Source organism: Panthera pardus, unplaced genomic scaffold (genome assembly GCF_024362965.1).
Source record: "Panthera pardus isolate Hobbes unplaced genomic scaffold, ASM2436296v1 HiC_scaffold_2, whole genome shotgun sequence".
Taxonomy (NCBI): Eukaryota; Metazoa; Chordata; class Mammalia; order Carnivora; family Felidae; genus Panthera; species Panthera pardus.
The window spans coordinates 100,336,284-100,359,336 of NW_026526765.1; positions in this window are offsets into that span (position 1 = coordinate 100,336,284).

Below are 23,053 nucleotides of genomic sequence, written 5' to 3' on the forward strand. Positions count from 1 at the left end.
TTCCCTTCAGCAATGACTTGCAGAGATTAAGTTCCTGGCAAGTGTGGACAAGATGTTGCTCCTTTCCTTCCCCTAACCCTCCACTCATAAGGGAGAGGTCTTACCTCAGGCATGGCAGGCCAGAATATTGGAGACCCAGCTGCCCTTGTCACAGCTTGCTCTTAGGGGGGCGATCCCATGCTGGGAGAAACACATTGAGAAGATGAAAGGTCCCTGCCCAGCACCCTGCTCTTAAGGCAGGGGTGTCACACTCTTCCTACCTCTGGAGCAGTGGCTCAGAGATTTTGCCAGGGAGTAAAGCAGTCCCCAAGAACAGAGAGTTCTGAAGGTCTTCCCAAAGGAACTGACTTTATTTGAAACAGAGCATGGGGGAAGTTCAAGCCTAAGGATGCTCTCAAAAATATCGGAGATGTTCGTGGCAGGCAATTTAAGAGGCAGCTGGTAGTCCTCTGAAAACAACAAACTAAACTGAAGGGCAGCTAGTTGAGGAGCGAGAACAAAGGAAAGAGGTAAGAAAAGTCCCTCCTGGGGTCAGAGCACACCTCAAAGACTGCAACTGTAAAAAGTGCTCAATTTAGTAAGATCAGCCCCAGAATCAATTCATGCCCCAGGCATCGTCAAAAACAGTAGTGCAATCAGCCGGTAATTAGGGGACACTATCAGTTTGTCAGGATACCAAGTGAGACAGACACCCTAACAGATAAACCAAGGTGAAAAAAAAAAAAATCAAACAAAGAGAACCATTCTTACACCAATGTCATCCCAGGGTAACAGCGTGCGTGACCAAAGGCTCTACCTTCTGAGAAACAGTATCGTAAGGATCCTACTATGGGAGAAATATTGCACTAACATGAGCCAGCCAAATAAACAAGTAAACACCAACAAAAACAATCCACAGAAAGGGGAAGGAAATCAGCATCTTGAGTTGGTACAATACATTCTCTAAAAATGCCCAGTTTTCAACAACAAAAGACTATGGGGTATGAAGGAAACAAGGGAGTATGACCAACACAGGGAACAAAGTAAGAAACAGGAGCTGTAAGGAGCACAGATACCGGATTTAACAAAGACTGCAAAACAAAAAAGGAAACTAAGCTTTAAAAAGCAAAAGAAGGTCGAATGACACGGTCTCATCAACAGACGATGGTAATAAATATTTTTCAATTATTTTGCAACAGAGCTTTGTCTTTTCTCCCCATTTACTTAATCATTTATATCAGCAAGAACTCACATATTTATTTTATCTAGTAATTTGGGTTATTATCTAATACTCCTTCACTTTGTTGTTCCAAGTATTCCAGCTTTAACCATTGGGAGCTATTTGGGTTGATTCCTTTGATAAGCCCCATGAAGGGAGAGTATGGTGGATTTACGTGTTTTGTTTTGTTTTGTTTGAGCATTTCTTTACTTTCTGGCACTACAGGATGCTCCAGATTCTGCTTATGTATTTCCAGCCCAGTCCTTGAATCAGCCGTTTCCCCCAAGGAATTCTGGTTTCTTTGATTGGAAAATAGTGTTAGGATCCATGCCTGAAGGCTAGGTTTCTTCTCTGAGTAACGAAGATGTTCTAAAATTAATTGTGGTGATGGTTACACAAATTTGTGAATATAGTAAAGAGCAATGAATCATACACTTTAAATGGGTGCATTATAGGGTATGCAAATCTCAAGGGAGCCCTCATTAGAAAGAAAAAGAAAAAAAAAATTGGTCTGGGGGAGTACTCTATTTCAGAAAGCAAAGAACGAGTCAGACAAAAACTGTACATAATAAATCGTTTGCAACTCGAATCAAGCATGTGGCCCCAGGGTGACCATCAGGGAGGAGTGCATTTGGCCTATCAACTACACATCAGGAATTACTGCCTACAAATAGGAAAGCCTCAAAAATTTGTGAGCACTTTTTAAAGCAAATTGGACCATCCCAAACCATTCAAATTCCCCTTTCTTAGGACCTTGGGGAGTATTACACATGGTATTGTTTAATTAGAGCTCTGAAACAATAGGAAGGAAAGAACACAGCATCACAAAGTCCTATACCCCTGGAAATACTTGGGAGTCTAACTGGCTGGTCTTTAATGGAAAACATTGCAGTAGTTTCTAGGCAGCCGCCATGAACTTTGAATGCATGCTGGCTGGTGAGAAGCCCCACACCCCCATACTCCACACAAAGACCTGGGGCCATATTGTGCCTCTAAAACTGTCAGGGAACATAAGCCTAAACAGGTGTGAGTGTTGCTAGTTTCCTGAAAGAACTCAGAAGCCCAAGGCTCCCTTATTCTGTGTGTGGGAGACTATTTATTGGCATGGAAAAGAGTGGGAGAAAGAAAAGGAGAGGAGAATTCCGATCCAAGCAGTTGCACAGCCACCTCTGGTGTTTATTATCACGGCTCCCAGAGAGATGCACTGCTGACCTCCTTGCTTGTCCTCACTTTATAACTTGTTCGAGAGCCAATGCATACTCTTGACTGTAAGAACACATGTGTGGATATAAGCACAAATATGCATAAGGAGTTAGATCAGGACATATACGTACACACACGAGAGGGGAGACTGTAATGTAATGTAATGTAATGGAGAGTGCCTCTCTAGAGTGAGTGGTCCCAACTCTGGCTTTGCCATTTACCAGTGTAGGACCATGCATGTGCTCCCTCTGTGCCTCAGTTTCCTCATTTATCAGTGGGGAAGAAAATAATACCTACCTCTGTGATCACTATAACTGATGAGATGATACATACTGTGTTGGGCATATAGCAGACATACAATATTAGCTATTAATATTTTAAATAGCATTAAGTATCCAAGTATTATACATTGCAGTTTGGACTCTGTCTGTTTTAAATTTTAAACACAAATAAAAACCCCAAGTAGTCACATAGAATGACAGAATTCATATAGCCAAAGTTCTGTTCCTTTGACTTTACAACCACTGCGCTTTTGTTGTTTATTTCAAATCTACTGTTTAAATGCAACCATGTGTGGCGCACAGGGGTGGGTGGGAGATAAAAATTGTGCTCCGAAGGCAGTTGAAAAGATTTTGAACCATAAGGGGCTTGTTCTCGAAACACATGTAGCTGAGTGTGAATGCGTAGGAGAATGATTGTGTAACTGGGAGAATTGGGCCTCAGTTGCATGTAACAGGCAGTGGTTATTAAAGGATAGATAATAAAATTGTACATGTGCTAAAGCTTACACATACATTGTTCAAATCAAGAGTAACCTCAATAATTAGCAGTTAGCCCAACGAAAAGATATTGGGGGGGGGGGACAAGTATTTTATCACTGATGTTGTTTAGAATTGTTAGCATATGTTGATAATGAAAAACAAACTGACTTATAGTGAGGTCTGCTATTGTTTTTAAATTACCTGCAGATGATGTATCCACAGCCCTTACTGCGTGCACTCAGTAGGACCACTCCCTAGCCCCCTCGTCGGTTCACTACTGCCACCAGCAAATTAGGGAATTTCTAGTTCCACATCCTTAACATTTGTGATCATCCATCTTTAAAAATTTCAGACATTCTAGTGGGTATGTGATATCTAATTTGCGGTTTTAATTTGAATGTCCCTGTAATTAATGGTATTGGATGCTTTTCATGTACTTTTTTTGGTCATGTGTATACATTCCTTTGAGAAGTGTGTTAAGTTTTTAATCAGAGCTGTTCAGCTTTTCTTCTTGGATTATAAGAATTCTTTATATATTCTGTTCAAGTCCTTTGCCATATATATATTTTACAAATATTTTTTTCCCCCAGATCCTGGCTTTCCTATTTTCTTAATGTTATCTCCTAACAGTGTTATCTTCTATAGTAATTTCACCCTTTTTATTCTATATTTGGGGTATACTTGATATCTTTTTTTTTATCATTCATTCTAGAAGTCTGTCAATATTAGGAATATTTCTAAAGAAACAACTTTGAGCTTGATCAACCTCTATTCCTCACTCGTGAGAGTTAAGAGTATATACACATGTTCTATTTCATTCATTTCTGTTCTTTATTATTTCCTTCCTTGAATGTTGTTACCCTTTTTCTAACTTGGGAGTTAAACCCTGGGCTAATTTTGGGTTTTAACCATTCTTATTTCCTGATAAATATACTTAAAGCTACATATACCTAAGACCTGCTTTATGTGCGTCTCCTTAAACCCTTACAAAGAAGCAGCATTATTAGAAGGCAGTTTTTTTAATATGGAAATTAACCAAATTTGGGGACTTGGAAAATGAGAGAGAGAAGAAGAAATTAGCTGGGAGGGAGAGAATAATAAATTCATTAACTGCTTTCCCTGGCAGCATTTTGCTATCTTGATATTACTGGGATAGTGGTGGCCTGAGTGATAGGGCCTATGTCTATGGCCCTGGGGCAGGTGAAGAATTATCCTGCAACCAACTGCGAAAACAGAACTTTGTTTCACTGACCTATCCTCTCCCAACTGCCTTAGGGGGACCCCACGTCCAGCCTGCAGCCACAACTGCCTCTAGCCCTCCACTCCCAACACACACACACACACACACACACACACACAGGTTTCAGACTCCCAAGGATTTCTCACTTTACTTCCAGAAATCCCTCTTTTCTTCTTCAGTAGTTCCTTTATATTTGATGCTAGAGGAAAAAAAAAAACCAGCAGGCCATGGTAACCCACCATCTTGACAGGAGCCAGAAATGCTCCTGATCTTTGACATTTTCTTAGCTATTCTTTACTCTTTGTGCCTGCAGGTTACCTTAACAGAGTCTCTTTAGTTTCTTCCCCAAAGCCTCCCTAGGATTTTAATCATAACTGTCATTCAACTAGAAGTTAATTTGTGAAGAACTAAGATGTTTATGTTAGGCAATATTGCCATTCGACCATCTAGTATGGGACTTGGGATATTCAAATATGATTTTCTATCATATTCATGTAGGTCTCACACATTTTTTTGTTAAGTATTTCTAACCATTTTATGTCTTTTCCTATTATGGGGAGTGGGATTATTTTTCCATTTTACTTTGTAACTAATTATTGCTGATCTACAGAAAAGTATCCTGCCATTTGTAGGCATATTAGCTATTTAAGGTCTCTACTGTCCTTTCCCCATCAAATCTAATCCTTAGAAAGTGGTTTTAAAATACCCTCTCAAAAACATAAAAATTACAACACTTTCTTTTCATAGTCAAGGGAAGGAAAGCCCATATTTGTATGTATTAAGGGCCTTGTAGTCTTCTGAGAGTATACAGGTCATTGTACTTAGTATCTTTTTCCCATCATAAATGTAATAGATGGTGGAAATTACAGATGAAATTTTTAAATGTTAATTAGATCAAGGGACATCACAGGACTCAGTGATATTCAATGTTTATATTGTTGTATACACACACACACACACACACACACACACACACCTGCTTATAAGGAGATTGGCTTCTGTCTAGAAAGTGTTCATGACTGAATTTCAGACATGACTAGACATGTCCACTAGCCTTGACACAACAGCCAACCAAAATGAATGTTTTTACAGTCATTTGTAGACACACACGGAGCAGAGAATTTGAATCACCCGATGAATACAATCCCACCCGAGGTCAATTGAGACAACGCTGTGCCTTCTTATTTCAGCTCCTACAGAGACAACCAGAGAATGGAAAAGGAAGGGACAGTGCAGCATACAGCAAATAGCATAAGCTCTGGGATCAGTTGAACAGGTTTAAATCCGAGCTCTAGTTACTTTTTCATGGGGTGGCTCAGGCAAGTCACTTAACACTCTGAACTTCATTTTCTCTTCTGTATAATAAAGAAAATACAATCTACCAGAGGAGGGAGTGGTTTTTCGAATGTAACATCATAATCTATCTGGGGTGTGTGGGTGGGTATGTGTGTATGTTTATTTTCCTTAGGAGCAATGGTTCAGTATTTGCTAATTAAGTTCACTGCAACTTTATACAGAACCTAACTGCTGAGAATAAAAAGAATCAGCTATCTTTTTTTTCCAGTTTTTTAAAGTATTTATTTTTTGAGAGAGAGACAGAGCACGAATGCGGAAGAAGGACAGAGAAAGAAAGACCCAGAATCCGAAACAGGCTCCAGGCTCCAGACTCCAAGCTGTTGGCACAGAGCCTGACGCAGGGCTTGAACTCATGGACGGTGAGATCACGACCTGAGCTGAAGTCGGACACTTAACTGACTGAGCCACCCAGGCGCCCCTCAACTATATGTCAATAATACATTCTTTCATTTGTTTGATTTAGGCTTTAGAAAAATGGCATCATATTGTATGTGCCTTGTAAAATGCGGGGTTTTTTCCTTCTTCACTAAGTATTATTTAGGAGATCCTGCATTATGTATATGCTCCCTCTGATTCATTTATTCTCACTGCTGTATAGTCCTCCACTGTCACTCTCTATTCTTAAATTTGCCTACTGATGACCTTTCGGACTGTTTGGATAGTTTTTGCTCTCACAAATTGTGTGCTAGGGCTGTTCTCGTAGATGCACCAGAAATTACCAAGGAGCTATGTCCCGGAACAGAAAACAAATCATTATCCAGTGTTGTGGTACCAGAGCACAAACACTCCAGAGTGTATAAGCAAACTCTTCACCTACACTCACATCAGCACTCGAGATTTTCAGATTTCTCGATAGTTTGATAATCTGGTAAAAATTAGGTTGTCGTTTGGGTTTAATTTCCATTTCCTGCCTCCTCATGAAATTGAGCATCTTGTCCCGTATATATTCATCATTTGTCTTATAAGGTACCTATTTCTGTCATTTACCAAGTTTTTCCTATTGGGTTATTTTGATTTTGTTGATTTCATACCTTTATCAATTCTTTGTCTCTTCTCGATACTAAACGTTTGTCGGATGCAGGTTTGCATCTGACCTCTTTGCGTTCTTTGTGGTCTCATTTGGTAGTCAGAAGTTTGTAATCTTAGTTTCATTATTATTTCTATGGTCCCAGCAATCTATCTCCATTCTGCCTTTTCCGGACAATCACAACTCAGAAAGGACAACAGAACCAACATTTCCACCTCTATGGTGTTCCCTAGGAACAAACTTGAAGATGGGTCTCTGGTGAGGAGATCACCACAATCTCGCTGCTCCCAGCGAAGAAAAACGTATGTGGCTCCAGCTTCCCAAAACCAGAAAAAAACGTATTTCACTTCAAAAAGAAAAAAAACCTTGAAATTGGACTGGCAACCCCAGCTGTTTGGCTCCCTTTCATGACCCCCAAGCCATCCTGCACGAATCCAGCTTCTCCGGCCTGGCTTTCTCATTCAGATTGCCCCCTGCCACTCTGAGCCTGTGTGCCCACTACCATAAATCTTTCTCGTTGGGGCTTTCCTGATGAGGAATAAATGTAGTCAATCTGGCTCTTTTCACTTTTGAGCGTTTAAAAGAGGAAATCAGAGGATTTTTCCACCTACTTGGACGAAGCATTTCCTAGAATTTATGCTGCCCTAAGAGAGAATAAAAAGGAGCTGGGAAGGTAGGCAGAAAAGAGGGAAGGATCTTGTTATGACCCACTTCTCCCCCTTCTCAGTGCAGCTTGCAAAGGGAATCGTGGAGCCTGGTTTCGGGCTATTCCTTGTCCCTGTGACCTCTGTTCCAAGACGTACGGGTAAGTGGAGAAGTTAACCTGAGAAAGCCCCTCAGTAGTTTTGGGCTTTTCTGTGGTTTAGACACAGTTTTGTGTACAGAACCAAGGAGGCGGAGAAAGAAAAAAAAAAAAAAAAAAAAGAAGGTTTGAAAAACAGTTCGTTTCTCAAAGAAAACCTGCCATCGAAGGGGGTGCTCCTTCTCTGGTTGGTCGGTGAGCTCGGGTTTTTAGAGGCACAGCCCTTGTTTTCCAGAAGCATCGGCCATCCCCAGTTCCCTCATACCCCTCTCTCTGCAAATTCTTACTTATGGTCCAATGTGTTGAAACAATAACTATGGGTGCGTGCCGGGAGCCGAGGGGTGAGGTGGGGGGTGGGGAGGGGGAGGCCAGGAAAAGGGGTTTCCCCCGCTTTGTGTCAGAAGGTGAAAATGAGGTGGCAGCTTTAGCAGCCCATTCTGGGCCCTTTTCTTCCTGCCAGAGTCAAAGTGCCAGCTGAGGCCCGCTACCTTGTTTCATTGTGTGAAGACAGGAAAGAGATCTCTCAATTATCTTCAAATTAACTGCCTCTTGCCATTATCCGCTCCCTGAGGGCCAATCAGAGAGTGTGCACTTCACCCACTCTCTGGGATCCCTTCCCGCCGACCCCCTCCCATACACGCGCTCAGCCAACATCATCTGTGGCTGCCATTTCTCATGACAAACTTTAATGCTTTAATTAGGAAGCATCTGTGTGTCCACTCTTCACAAACACCATATGGTGCTCAGTATGAAATAGGTTTCATTTTCATGAAGCAAAGCCTCAGGAAAGGGCAGCATGTTGAAGATCGACTGTTGTCTCCACTTTGGGTGAAGAATAAATTTGCTCTAGTTCCAAGAGACAACCGTGTTTGAATGAAGCAGTCTGTTCTGTCCCTGGTATAGGGGATAAAAAAAAAGTTTTCCTTCTTACCTTCTAGGTTCTTTGGCTAGTCTAATAGTTAAATTGCTGTAAGAGAGATTAACAGGAGAAAAGCTAAAAAAAAAAAAAAAAAAGATAGGAAAACTCAGAGGAGAAAAGCAAGTTTAATAACATACCTATGGGAGCACTGTAAAGATAGGCAAACGCAGAAAGCAGCCAGGTGTTGGAGACTTCTAGAACATCCTAAGCGAAGAAAAGGGGCAGAGGTCTGGGGCTACAAAAGGGGGGAAACGCCACTCCCAGGAAGGCGGAGGAGACGTTTGGAAAACAAAGGTTGCCCTGTTATGCAGATGAGTAGTTTAGGTAAAAGGGAGCTCTGGTAATAGCTTTATTCCTGGTACAGGCCCCCTTTCCGATGTAAATTTAGGCAGCTGAGGGGGAGGTAAAAAGCTTCTGCTGGGTTTTGATTGCCTTTAGCTCAGAATAATCTTTATGCCAAAGAAACATATTTTGGGGTAGCAAATCTGCTCCCTTTTGCTGGCAAAACTTGGAGGAAAAGATGTCTTATATTAGAATAAAGCAGAATTCTACTGCTCAGGCTCAGGGATTGAAAGCCCCTTAGAAGTAGATTCCCAGAATCCTCTAAACAGCCGAAAGATTGAGGATAAAAGATGATCTGTACTAACGTTTCAAATTTTAAACGGAATGATAAAGTAGTCGTCTCTTCCATGTTTGATATAGAAAATCTGGGGCCCAGTCTCAGCATGTTGAAAAAGCACCCACTTACCAAAGCAGTCCGCCTATCCTGCTCTGAAGAATGCCTTTTCAAGGGCAAACCGTATGGGGGCAATCAGCTACTTTGCTTCTTCGACAGCCATAAGCTGACTTGGGAAACATGGCCCTACGGGATACGGTCTTTGGATTTGTTTTCCTTTCAACTATCGTGTCCTTACAATAACAGACCTAAGCTTTCCAAAGTTCACATTTCTCTGAAATTAAAGAGCGTACACCAGGCCAAATTTTGAGATCTTTTCTCCAGCAATAAGAGGAGATACAGGCCAAATTCCAACATGGGACTTTTCCTGCCTTTATGCAAATCACTCAACATGCAAACGATTAAATAATTAAACCATGATGGTGTTTCAATAAGCCATGTATCTTTTCTTCGCTGCCCAGGTCAGCTACCATTCTTTTGTTGGAGGCAATAGGAAAGGGTTACGCCAAGTCCCTCCGGAGGGTTAGGGACTGGACTGCACTGGGAAGGGCTGTAATTACTCATTTTCCTTTTAAAATAAATAAAGCAACGGATGCTATGGAGTGAACGCCTTCCCCATGTTCCCAAATGAGGAGACTGGTTTCTTTCTTCCTGGTCACCAGGGCCCGTGTTGTTCACTCGAGCCCGGGTGTCAGTCACCTCAGTTTCCTCTCAGAGTCGACTACGTAATTATGAGCTACCACATGTGGCTTCTGAGACACAACTTTAATTATCCAAACTCAGAGCACACAACAGACTCTGAATTGACTGAACAAAAGCCTATTAGAAGGTGATCCCCTGTGGTCACATCGCAATTATTATCAAGGGCCACGGCGGCTATGGAATTATCTCGGCAATATCTCACTAACCTTCTATGCTGAAGTCACGTGAATCATGATTTGTGCCATAATCTCATTTCCTTTAATGGTGAGACAGCAAAAATAAAGGTGGGCTTGAGGGGCACTGCCTGGCTCTGGTCAGAAACTCCATTCAGAAGGCCACCGCAGATGTGCAAACACAGCACACCCTGAAATTATTGCCGATAGCCTCTATCGTTACACCCAGCAAGCTTGGAGCTGGGAACTGAGGGGCTTTACCACTCTCAGAGTTAGTCACCGAGGCACCCAGCAAGAACAGCGGAAGGCCCTGTAAATGCTAATACCCAGGCACCACTCAGCAAAGTGATCCGGTGTGTTCTTTCCCCAAGAGGGTTTTCACACAAGCGTCAACAGTCCACTGTAAAGGCAAGTTTTGTAATCAAGGGCATTCATGAGCTGCTCGGGGGCCTGGTCTTTGCTAGAACTAAGAATACATGACCCGCTCCAGATGGTGCCGCTTGGGGAGCTCAGCTGGTTACACCTCTGACTCTTGATTTCGGCTCAGGGCACGAGGTCCTGGTTCCTGAGTTTGACCCCGTATCAGGCTCGCTGCTGACGGTGCGGAGCCTGCTTGGGATTCTCTCTCTGCCCCTGCCCCTCCCCTGTTCATGCTCTCTTTCTCCCTCCCCCCCCCCCCCCCCCCCCCCCCCGCCCGCTTGCGGTCAAGCGCTCTAAAATAAATACATTTTAAAACCTAACAGGAAGTTGATTATTCAGCTTCTGTTCGGAAACCTCAGGTCAGCTTGATCAAGTAACTTTTAATGTAACAAAGAAAGAGCTTTAAGTTAAAAAAACTACCGCTATTTTAATTGTTTATTTAACAAAGTTGCTTTAATGGCTTTCTTTGTATTTCATTGGCTGGACAAACACAGTGATTTAATCACAGCATAGACTCTTATATTACAAACATAAGAAAATCCTGATTTGGCATCACAGAACCTAAAGACAATTTGCACCATATTAACACAAATCCCTTTTTCTTTCCTATAAAATCCAATCTTTTCCTTAGAACCATTATGTACTTGGAAGACATACTAAAACAAATTTACTTTATGGCCCCCATGCCAACCCAGCCTTTCCTCATGATTTACCTGTGTTACCACTTCCAAATTAGCAAACCCAGGCATTCAAGGATCCACATAATGTGGACCCAGTGTGTGAATCTCATTTCTTCTCCCTTACTGATCTACAAATGCACATAAGCTATCTAAACCAGTCTTCAAATGTTCATGATTTCCCACTTTGCTGTGCTTGTCCACTCTGTGGTCTCAGCTAGAATGCTCTCGTTTATTTCTCCTCCCACCTCTGACTCGGACATCCTATCCAACTTCCTGGATAATTTCAATTACTGCTTACCCTTAGTTTATTTTCCCAGGAGGTACCATTCTCATCCAAACCTCAGCAGTGCTTTTGTTTAGTTCTATTTTGAGTCGGCTCACTTCAAATGGTATTTACCTCATTCCACCATGCATTACAATCATCTGTTTCTGTATGCCTCTTTCCAGCGGGTAATCTCTTCAAGGACAATGATTAGGAATTACTCCTCTATTAACTAATTTATTCACTCATTCAACCAGTCTATCCATTTAATAGTTATTTGTCCATTATTGATTCAACAACACAATTGAGCAGCTCATGGGTTCAAGCCCTGCATCAGGCTCTGTGCTGACAGCTCAGAACCTGGAGCCTGCTTCAGATTCTGTGTCTCCCTTTCTCTCTGTCCCTCCCCTTCTTGTGCTCTGTCTCTCTCTCTCTTGCTTTCTCTCAAAAAATAAAAATAAACATTAAAAAAATTTTTTTTAATTTAAATACAGTCAGTAAATTGAGTAGACCAAATTCCCCCTGAATTCACTTTAGAGTAAGAGTAACTTTACCTAAATTTGTTAAGATGTGTTATCTATGATGATTCCTAAACTACAGATCTTCAGAGATATAGATCTCCCTTCCAATAATTCAAAAGGTGAAGGACCCAACGTAAATTTTTCATGCGTTAAATTTTCAGAGATGTTTTTGGAAAAGCACATTAGCTGGCAGAGAGTGATGGGTGGCAAGAAGCAAGGTAGGGGAGGCTGTAAAAACTGGACCTTGAACATTCACGTCCCTTTTCTTTTTTAAGCTAACATGTGAGTGTCTATCAGTCCCAGGCAATATAACACCAAGTGTTTCTGAGGTTTGTCCTCTAGTGTGAGCACTAATTATTGGCAGAAGGTTGGGGAAGTCTTCATAAAGATGTGCATTTTGAAACGACTTTAATGATAAAAGTTCATCCCAGTGTCCATCCTGGGCTGATGTCATCACTCTACCCCTTGCATCCTTCCCCCCATCCCTCTTCTCTCCAAGACAGAAGTCTTATTTTTTTCATTAAGATCAAAAAGTGTCTTAATATTGTGGGTTGTACACAATTCTTTGAGTTTTTGGTGTTTTTTTTTTTTTTTTTTTTTTTTTTAGGTCAATGTAAGATCTTGGGTTTTCTTAGCAACAACGTACCAACATTGATTTCCTAGGTTTTGACAAACGTACCATGGTTATATCACCTTTGCAACTTTTCTGCAAATTTAAAATTGTTCCAAAATAAAGATCTATACGAATACACAAATATACCTCCGCTAAAAGGAGTCAATGATAAACAGGAATCTCATTCAGAAGCAGAAACCTATGCCTCACTCTTGCCCATATCAATCTCTGTTTATGCCTTCATACATCCTTTTCCCAAGGAGATATGATGGTATAAAGCATGGATCCACTCACCCCCATCTGTAACCTCTTGAGCTCTTGAACTCTGAATACAATTAGAGGTCAATGAATTCTTGACTGGATTGGAGGAGGTGGCCCAAGTGACATTTTGCCTTCAGGCTCTAGTGGTGACATAGGCTATCCCTGGGGTTCTGACCACAGTTCTGTCATTAGCCAGCTAAGATTGTTTTGTTAATCTAATGAATGATTCCTTAGGAAATAACAGAGTAAAGGCTTATTAAAGGTGAAGGCTTCATCCATTAAAATGCCCTTTGTCCTTAATGAAGGTCAGTGGAAGACTGATTATAGGAGGAAATCTTGCTTTATGCTCACCCATATGTCTTAATTAATCATCACGTCAAGGAAGTCGTCACACTGGATTTGTGTTTGCCTTTATTCCTGGAAAATTTTTAGAGAGGGGATTACTGAAACAATCTTAGTATGTTCTGCCATTAGAGAACTGTGCAGGACATGCAGAATTACCCAAATTATTTGAGTTTATTTTTGAGATAAAATATTTACGTATGTAGTCTTCTTTTAATCTCCAATCTCACTAAAACCTACAGATTTGCAGTGTCCAGTATGGTAACCAGTAGTCGTAAGTGGCTACTGAGCACTTAAAACATAGCTAACATGGGGGCACCTGGGTGGCTCAGTCTGTTGAGGGTCCAGCTTTGGCTCAGGTCATGATCTCACAGTTCATGAGTTTGAGCCCCGCATCGGACTCTGTGCTGACAGCTCAGAGCCTGGAGCCTGCTTCGGATTCTTTATCTCCCTCTCTCTGACTTCCCCCACTTGTGCTCTCTCAAAAATAAACATTAAAAAATAATTTAAACAATATAGCTAGTATGAACTAAGATATGCTATGAGTATACAATGTACAACACTGGATTGCAAAAACTTAGATTGCAAAAACAAATGTAAAGTATCTCATTGACAATTTTTACGTTACACAATGAAATGATCCTTTCAATGTATTGACTTAAATAAAATATAAAGTTTTATTTTACCGGCCTCTTTTCCCTTTTTTTAAATGTGGCCACTAGAAAATTTGACATTGTTTATGTGGCTCAAATTATATTCCTATCAATAATGCTGCATTAAAGTTTCCAGAAAACATGTTTAGTGACTGCCTGAGCATAGTTTTCCTCAAGCACAGTTTAGATCTGCTTTTCCAGGCACTGGGGACATGATGAAAAATGTTATTTCCCTTTACCCTCCTTGACGTAATAAATTAATCAGTTTAGGTATAGCTGGTCCACTTCACTCGATTAAAAAAAATGCCATTGTTAATCATGCCGCTGGTTCCTTACCAAGAACCAGACCTACTGGTCCCAGGCACTGGGTCTTATATTTACCTAAGACCCCATCTCTATCCTGTAGGCAATTTGTTCCCGTCTCTGCTTGACACTTGTCCTCTGTGGGGTCTGTTAGAAGTCTCACCTCCACACAGTCACTATCTACTTTGAGATCTTCCTAGTCTTTCCAAATTATCCTTATCTTTTACAAAATCTCTGCAGCTCTACTGAGAGCTCCTTGAGGGCAAGGTTTTTATCTTGTTAATTGCCCCACCATACCTGCCTCAGCACTAGGCACGTAGTAGTTGCCCCACTGGTATATATCATATGAATAAGAAGAATAAAGCATTGTTTATTGAACACTAATATTATGTCTGATTGGCTTTTCTAAGCACTTTTCCTATGATCTCTCATGAAACGCTTGTAGAAATTCTTGGAGGTAGATGCCAAAATTGCCTGTTTACAAATGAGGAGATCAAGCTATGGAGGCGGGGCTAAAAAACATACCAGCTCTCACACAAGTGGTCAGTGATGGAACTAGATTTAAACGAAGGCAATGTTGTACAATCAGAGGGCGGTGGCATCCTCCTGGAGGCAGCAATTACATTTCATACTATGCCTCTTTTAGGATATCTTCTTTGCATTGCTGAACCCTACTAACTAACCATAGGACACAAAAAGACCTTACTAGTCAGAAGACAGGAGGTAAAAATGCAAGTCAGTTGTTCCCAACTGTACAAAAACTGCTTGTAAGTGGCCTTGACATGTTATTTCTTCCTGTCTGCATCAACTTTCAACGTGTATTTTCTGCGGAGCGTGCATTTCTAGGCCTTAGGAGAGTGAAGAGGAGTTTGGGGAACACATAACAGGAAGCACTACATCTGACTTGCCTGGGATATGCAGATCTTTTGCAAAGCATTGCTATTTATAGATGCTCGCATCTGTCTAATTTTAGACTTGTCTAATTTTAAATCGTAGGCCCTTTAGGCAACAACCATGACTAATTGTATGTTTTGAAGAGTTCTTAGCGCATGGTTGGTGCTCAATAAATGTTAAATAATTAAAAATGTTAATAATCATATCTGTAAGCACATTGAGCAAGACTGTTCCTAAATAGGTTTTAGCCGGGAGCTCAGCGCGTTGCTGGCAGGCAAGCAACATGCAATGATAATGACACCAAATGGCCCTCTTGGTTTTTTTCCAGAAAAAAAGGGTGGGGGGGTGGGGAATTTAGGGACAGTCCAACTAATTTTGGGGTCTGCAGTAGGCAGAATAGCCTATCAAAATGTTTTGTGTCCTGATCCCTGGAGCCTGTAGATCTGTTAGGTTAGGCGTCAAAGGGATATTTGGGCTGCTAACCAGCTGGCCTTTAAATGGCGAGAGTATCCTGGACATCCAGGTGGGCCCAATATAATCACAAGGTTCCTTACAAAGCAGGGAGGGGAGCAGTGACCGAAGAATAACAAAGAGATTTAAAGACCATTACTGCTGGCCTTGAAGATGGAAGGAGGGGTCATGAGTCAAGGAATGCAGGTGGCCTCTAGAAGCTGAAAAAGACACAGGAGGTTGGTTTTCCCTTCTAGAGCCTCCAGAAGGGATGCACTCCTCCCAATCTCGTGACCTTAGGTCATGTGACCTCCAGAACAGTAGGATAATGAACATGCATTGTTTTAAGCCACAGATTTTGTGATGATGTGGTTACGGAAGGAATACAAACTAATAGTCTGAGCACAAACATGAGGGCTTAACCACTGCTGATATGTGGTTTGCCAGGGCTCTGGGTACCACCTGGAATATTAGGCAACATTACCTTAAAAAAATAGCAACAGAAAAAAATGCAGGACACACATTTCTGGGTTTCCTCAGACCACCATTACATAAAAACGCATATACAGTATACGGACAGTAGAAACCTAGAAGGGAATGTAGACAGTTGTTTGATACAAGGCCAGTAAAACTTATTTTCTTTTTGACATTCACTTTAATGTTGTCTTCATCACTTTGATAATATTTTTAAAGTAATCTCTATGCTCAAGTGGGGCTCAAACTCAGGACCCTTAGATCAAGGGTTGCATACCCCACCAACTGACCCAGCCAGGTGCCCCTTTAATAATGATGTTTTTTTAAGAAACAAAGAAGAAACCCAGTTTTATAAACAAGCATGTAGACCAGTGGTATTTCAGACTGATACACTTTCCAAGGGCTGTGTGATCCCATGTAGTTCTAAGAGATTTTTTTCCCCCCCCAGAACTTCAACTTCTGCCTGTACTTTTTCCTAAAATTCATCTCGTCTGAGAATGAGAATGGGCCTGTATTTCCAAAAGTCCTTCTCTGGTCTCTGTGAAATAAAGACAAATCCCGCACTCATCTCAAATCTTACGCTGGCACCTTGCCACAGTGTGGGACTCTCCAAGGCAACAAAAGTCACACATTGTCTAAACACCACAAACCTATACGGCCGCCAGCTTTCCCAGCCCCAGGGGTGTTTCAGCCCACGTCCAGAACTCAAGTCTATGGTGGAACAGGTTGATGGAATAATGACTGCTTTTATCATTTTTCTTCCCTCCACTAGCGCTTGTCAGAATACCTTACATCTTTTTTAAGTTTATTTTTGAGAGAGAGTGTGTGAGTGGGGGAGGGGGAGAGAGAGAGAGGGAGAGAGAGAAACCCAAGCAGGCTCCAAGCTGTCATTTCAGAGCCTGAGGCAGGCCTCCATCTCATGAACAGGGAGATGATGACCTGAGCTGAAATCAAGAATCAGACACAACTGACTGAGCCACCCAGATGCCCCAGAATACCTGATTCTTGAGGAAGAATTCCAAGGAACCGAAGAGAGCAGGAAAATAGGGATCTCTAAAAACAGGTTTTTCCTTACATATTTAAGTAAAAGTTCTAATGTTCAGCTATTCTCCAAGTCTTCTCTGGAATATATCACTACTTGGAAAGAAACAGTCAAATCGTTTAGACTTCTAATGTTTATTCTTTCAAATGGAAATGCAAGCTTTCTTGGGATGGCTATATTTTTAAAGACATACTGGAAAAAATCCTTTTGGATAAAATTTTGTCATGATATTTTTAAGGATTTGGCATTAATATGATGTCTAAAATCTATTTTATCAAATTATATATATCCCAACTATGGTCAACTCTCCCCTAATTTCATTAACAAAATGTTTAATATTTGCCACCTCCAATTTTCAAGAATTATATTCTAGCTGCCAAATAATTAGCATCTATAAATACATACCTTTCACTTTCATTAATTACAAAAGAAAATGTCTAATGAAATTAGTATCTGATAAAATTAAGGGGCTTCTTTATTTTTATAGGATTCTGCCTTAATTGTGTAAAACCAAACACCAGAGTTTTATACACATGCATTCACATAGGTTTACTAAAAAGTTACCATGCCAATTACCAAAAAGTGTCAAACTCCTTGTGTCTTGCTTCATACATAACGTTTTCTCACCAACACATCACCTTGCGTTATTACAAAGTAGAGAGAAGAACTTACTCACTATTCTGCAACATTATAAAAATGAATTATAGTTGTCCTTTTAATCCCAACTTGATCTACCTTACAAAATGCATCCCCTAATTTTTCATTGGATCTTATAATATTTCTCAAAACACATTACCATATTTATTTCAGTTCTAAATTGAAGTCATAATTTTCCTATCACGAAGCAACTGTAATTTGTAATTAAGCTAGGCTTCTCTAATCAGGATTTTTGGTCAACATATTTCTCACAGTTACATAAGTTAAAATCTTCAGCTACTGAAAAAATATTTAAAATACATGATAAGAAAAAAGCATTCACACAATATATTGTATTGGTAAGTGTGTACTAAAATTAGCAATATGTTCTTAACCTATTCTGAATAGGTTAAATACATGCCTCTAAGTGAAAGAGTAAAAGGTTTAATTCATAATAAACTTAATAACTCTTAGTAGGTTTTTGGTATACTTCCCAGAAACTGAGAAAGTAGATGACTAGAATGCCAAATTATTTTGCAAGTCAAGTAGTTTCTAGTTTTTTTTTATTTGAACAGAAATGAAGAAATGCCTAATCAAGTTGTCAACTGATTCTGAAATGTAAATTTGGATGATAGATCATTATCTGATTTTTGGCTCATAAACTCGTAAGTTCAGAGAACTGAGCAGCAATGCTAGAGTAAAACTTTCAGTTTTCATCTACTTATTTGCATGAAGAAAACGTTCTAGATGGAAGCACGGAGAAATTAACAATTAGTAATACAGCTGATGCTGAACCCAGTTCATTCTAGAAGTCCTAGAACACACAAACCATTGAGAAAGAAAGCCACCCCTTTCCTTTGACTAAGACACAGCGGTGTAAATGTTTCTTCCTATTTATAAAAATAGGTTACATGTATAGGTTGTTTTAAGCAAATGAGTACTTATAATTGGTACAATGATAAATGAATTTAGACGAAATTTTTAACTTTTAGAACAGCTCTGTCGAATGGAATCTTCTGCAATGAGAGAAGTGTTCTCTCTGTGCACTACCAATATGGTAGCCAATGACGCACTTGTGGCTATTGAGTACTGGTGGCTAAGATAATAAGGGAAGTGAATTTTTCATTTCACTTAGTTTTAATTAATTTAAACTTGAATAGCCACTAATGACTACTGTATTGGATAGTTCAGACTTAAAGCCTTACAGATACTGGAGCAGTTTTACTTTTAAATGTTCGCAACATGTTGCAAAAGTTATTATATCCTTGGTTATGACCACATTTCAATCACTCTTAGACCTATATATTTTTCACATTTTTAACATCTCTGAAATGGGGGTGCATCATAAGGATGGTGGGTCCTATTTGGATATTTTCTTTCCTAGCTGTGTGTAGTCTAATACAACCAGTATGAAGCATAGTATCTTGAAATTATTCTTAGATTCTACAATACATAATATTTAAAGTGAAGAGATTTTAGATGTTAATTGGAAAGTGTGTGCAGATGCAGTTTCAAAATTCTGCAACTATGTCAGCAAAGAACATTTACAGATCACTGATGGTCTTTCCTGCTGAAGTTTAGTGTTTGTTTTCCTGGTTTTTTTTTTTTTAAGTGTTCATTTATTTTTGAGACAGCACAAGGAGGGAAAGGGCAGAGAGAGGGGGAGAGAGGATCTGAACCTGGCTCTGCACTGATCACAGGGAGCTGTATGGGAGGCTTGAACTCACAAGCCATGAGATCATGACCTGAGCTGAAGTAGGATGCTCAGCCGACTAAGCCCCCCAGGCTCCCCTGAACTTCAGTGTTTTAATCACAGCTTCTTTATGTGCGTAGAACAAAGAGGGGTGCTTCAGCTAGTCAAGGAAGAGGCTGGAACTGGAGACTTGTTGGTGTAAGAATTTGGAGCTGTCAGAGATTCAAGCACAGAGTTCCTTAGTTTGGTCTCGAGAACTGGCAAAGTCATTTTCCCAAGCCTCTCACCATGTCGGATGGATCATCGAGTTTCTCCTTTCTGGTTTTCTCTCCTATCCACCCCACTTTCCTACTTTTCTCAGAAAAGCTTTTTCTATCGAACCATCAGGGCTTGGATAATGGCCTCCGGTCTGTGTCTGTACAACCTTTCAAGCTCAGCAACCCACAATTTACTGGCTCAAGTGCTCCCTGCTCCCAAACCAAGGAGAGAGTTTGGATTTATCCAACTAAGATGTCCATTCCTGATGCAAACAACTATGAAGTGGATGAAGGATCCATTTGTGTAATACAAACATCACTAGGGGAGATGAGGTAGTGGGTGGAGGCAATTCCCAAAGATGGGGTCTGTGAGCCAGTAGGCAGCTCGAGTACTCACCTAGAATCTGTAACAATCAGGGCTAACAGAGCACCATACTCATTGCTTTAAATACATTAATTAATCCTCAATCCTCAGTGCAATGCTAGGAGGTAGGTATTGATAACATTTTACAGAGGAGGAAAGTGAGGCACAGAGAGGTTAAGTAAATTGCCCATACCACATTTACACATTTGTAAGTGGCAGGGCTTGGATTCAAACCCATGGAAGCACAGGGCCTCAGCAATTTCATCTCTGAATCTGGAGGTGCTTGTGGCAGCATTAGGCCTGGAATATTCGGTGTCACAATGTGGTAATTCATAGAAAACTGGTAACAACTGATAATATCACATGACTAAAAACCCACTGGATATCTTCTGAATTAGGAGGCAAGGAGAGAGGAGCTATAGCATTTTTAAAACTACTTCATTCTAGGCACTCTGTATATACATTGCTATTTTATATGCACCATGAAAAATAAAAATAAAAATAAAAAAACATTAAAATCCCATTTCACTGTTGGAAAAACTCAAGTTCCAAGGAGTAACTTCGTCAAGGTCATAGCAATACTAGGTAGCAAAGCCAGAGTCCTGACCCAGGCCTGACAACGGTGACCTTTCCTCTACATCCCTTTGCCAGGTTAGCTTCCACACTGTCAAGGTGATGTGCGAGGTAGAGAATAAGGTCGATCAGGAAACAAGAGTCAACTTCCTCAAAGTCATCTTTTAAAATTCACTTACAAATAGGTGTTTGGTTAATCTGATTAAACGTAATTACTCCCTACTTCCTTTTGCCTTTAATCCAACTGCCCCCTGAGCCTTGATTGCAGTTGTGAAAGTTTCTAGGGAAACAAGGGAAAGCTCTGGACAATTCTTTGCCTAAGACACCATTGTGTGATAGTTGATTTTTGCTCTGCCCTTCCTTGTAACTCATTCTTTGCTTGTTGACTGACAATGAATTTGCAGGGGCTCACAACAGAGAAGGAATTTTAACTCTTCCAAGGCAAACCCCAAGGGCAAGGACAAATCTTCATCAAGTAGATTGGTTAACATTGGTATGCTGGGAGAGACTGACAATGACAAGTAGGTCCTCTTACGCTCACTTCGGCACTAAGAAACCATCTTGTTCTATTCAGCCTAGTACCGACAACAAAAATAAACCTCATCCTTAAATGGATTAGCACAAGCCATTTGAGCTCAGGGTACTCTGAAAGCACTTATGGGTTACTTGCATGTTGTTTTTGTTTGTTTGTGCAGTCTTGCATTCTCCCAGCTCATAGTACATCTGTTTAATTGCCATTGAAGAGATAGCTCACTAGTAAAAGCAGGATGGGGATTTGGACACTGGGTTTAAATGTAAAATCAGGGGCACCTGGGTAGCTCAGTCACTTGAGCATCCGATTTTTTATTTTTTTTTTTAATGTTTTATTTTTGAGACAGAGAGAGAGAGCATGAACAGGGGAAGGGCAGAGAGAGAGGGAGACATAGAATCTGAAACAGGCTCCAGGCTCTGAGCTGTCAGCACTGAGGCCGATGCGGGGCTCGAACCCACGAACCATGAGATCATGAACTGAGCTGAAGTCGGACGCTTAACTGACTGAGCCACCCAGGCGCCCCGAGCACCCAACTTTTTTTAAGGTTTTATTTTTGAGAGAGAGACAGAGAGCACCAGCATGAGTCAGGGAGGGGCAGAAAGGGAGACACAGAATGCCAAGCAGGCTCCAGGCTCTGTCTGAGCTGTCAGCACAGAGCCCTGATTCGGGGCTCGAACTAGTGACCATGAAATCATGACCTGAGGCAAAGTCGGATGCTTAACAGACTGAGGTACCCCGGTGCCCCTAAGCATCCAACCCTTGATTTCAGCTCAGGTCATGAACTCATGGTCATGAGATCAGGGCTCACACTGAGCTCTGAGCTAAGCCCAGAGCCTGCTCAAGATTTTCTCTCTCCCTTTCCTTCTGCCCCCCACAACCTGCGTGCTCGCACATGCTCTCTCCTCCTGCCCATCCCCTTCTCTTCTTTCTCAAAAAAAAAAAAAAAAAAAAAGTAAAATCAGAAAGTAATTGGGCCCATTTGTTTGAAGGAGCCAAGGTAGACATGGCTCCTGACCAGCTGGGCTCTATCTGAACCAGTGGCGTTAAAGGAACTGCCTGGCGAGGAGGGAGCATATGTGTATGGAGACTTACTAGGTGCTCGATGCCACGGAGTGGTCTTGACTTGGGTCATGGCATTGAATGTCCCCGTTACGGCAACCTCCGGAGGTAGAGGTTATTAAACTACATGTTTCAGAGGAGGAAGCGGAGGCTAACAGGATTATTTTTTGGTGGGGGGGGAGGGCACAAAGCGCAATGGTATTTGATGACTTTATGATGAAGGAGGAGAAGAAGAGAACTAGAAAGGTCTGCTGGCAGAGACGGAGCAGCAGATAGAGGTTGAATTTTCTTCAACATAAACTGGGTGTTGCGTTCATTTCTCTGATTGTGTGGTCAGTCTGCCTTTATGGGAGAGGTGGGGGAAGGGATATTTGCATCTAGGCCTCCACGAAAGTGTTGGGAGGTAAAAAGGCAGAATTTCTGGCCCTTGGCTCCTCGACTATGTAACTTTCCCATCTTAGGAGGCTGAAAGGCACACCCTGTTACCTGGCGGCTACACGAATAATTTGAAGATAACTGAAGAGAGGACCCTGGAGGGGAGGACAGGATCTGGGCCTCAGCTTCCTTCCCGCCTGAGGGGCAAGTCCCCACTGTGTCCTTCACTTATGTTCACAGGAGCAGGTTCTTTTGTGTCCTGTGTCACAGGTCCAGGGGAATATAGACCACCGGAAAAGGAGGTATCCCAATGCAAGATACCTGGGCGGTATCTCGGTCGCTGATTCCAGGAGGATTCACAAAGTGGGTCCCAGCTCATTCCTCTTGAGGATCCCGCGACTGAACAGGTCATGTATTCACGTCCTAACTGGCTAGAAGTCAAAGTCAGTCCTGAATAACACCAAAAACCCCCCTTCTGCCTGCTTTACCGTGAGACTGCCTACCAATTCAACCCTAAAGGGCTTCGTGGAGTCAGAAGCAATTAAGAATTACTAGTCAGGGCTACCCAGAAGAACCTGCTTGGGAGCAGTCA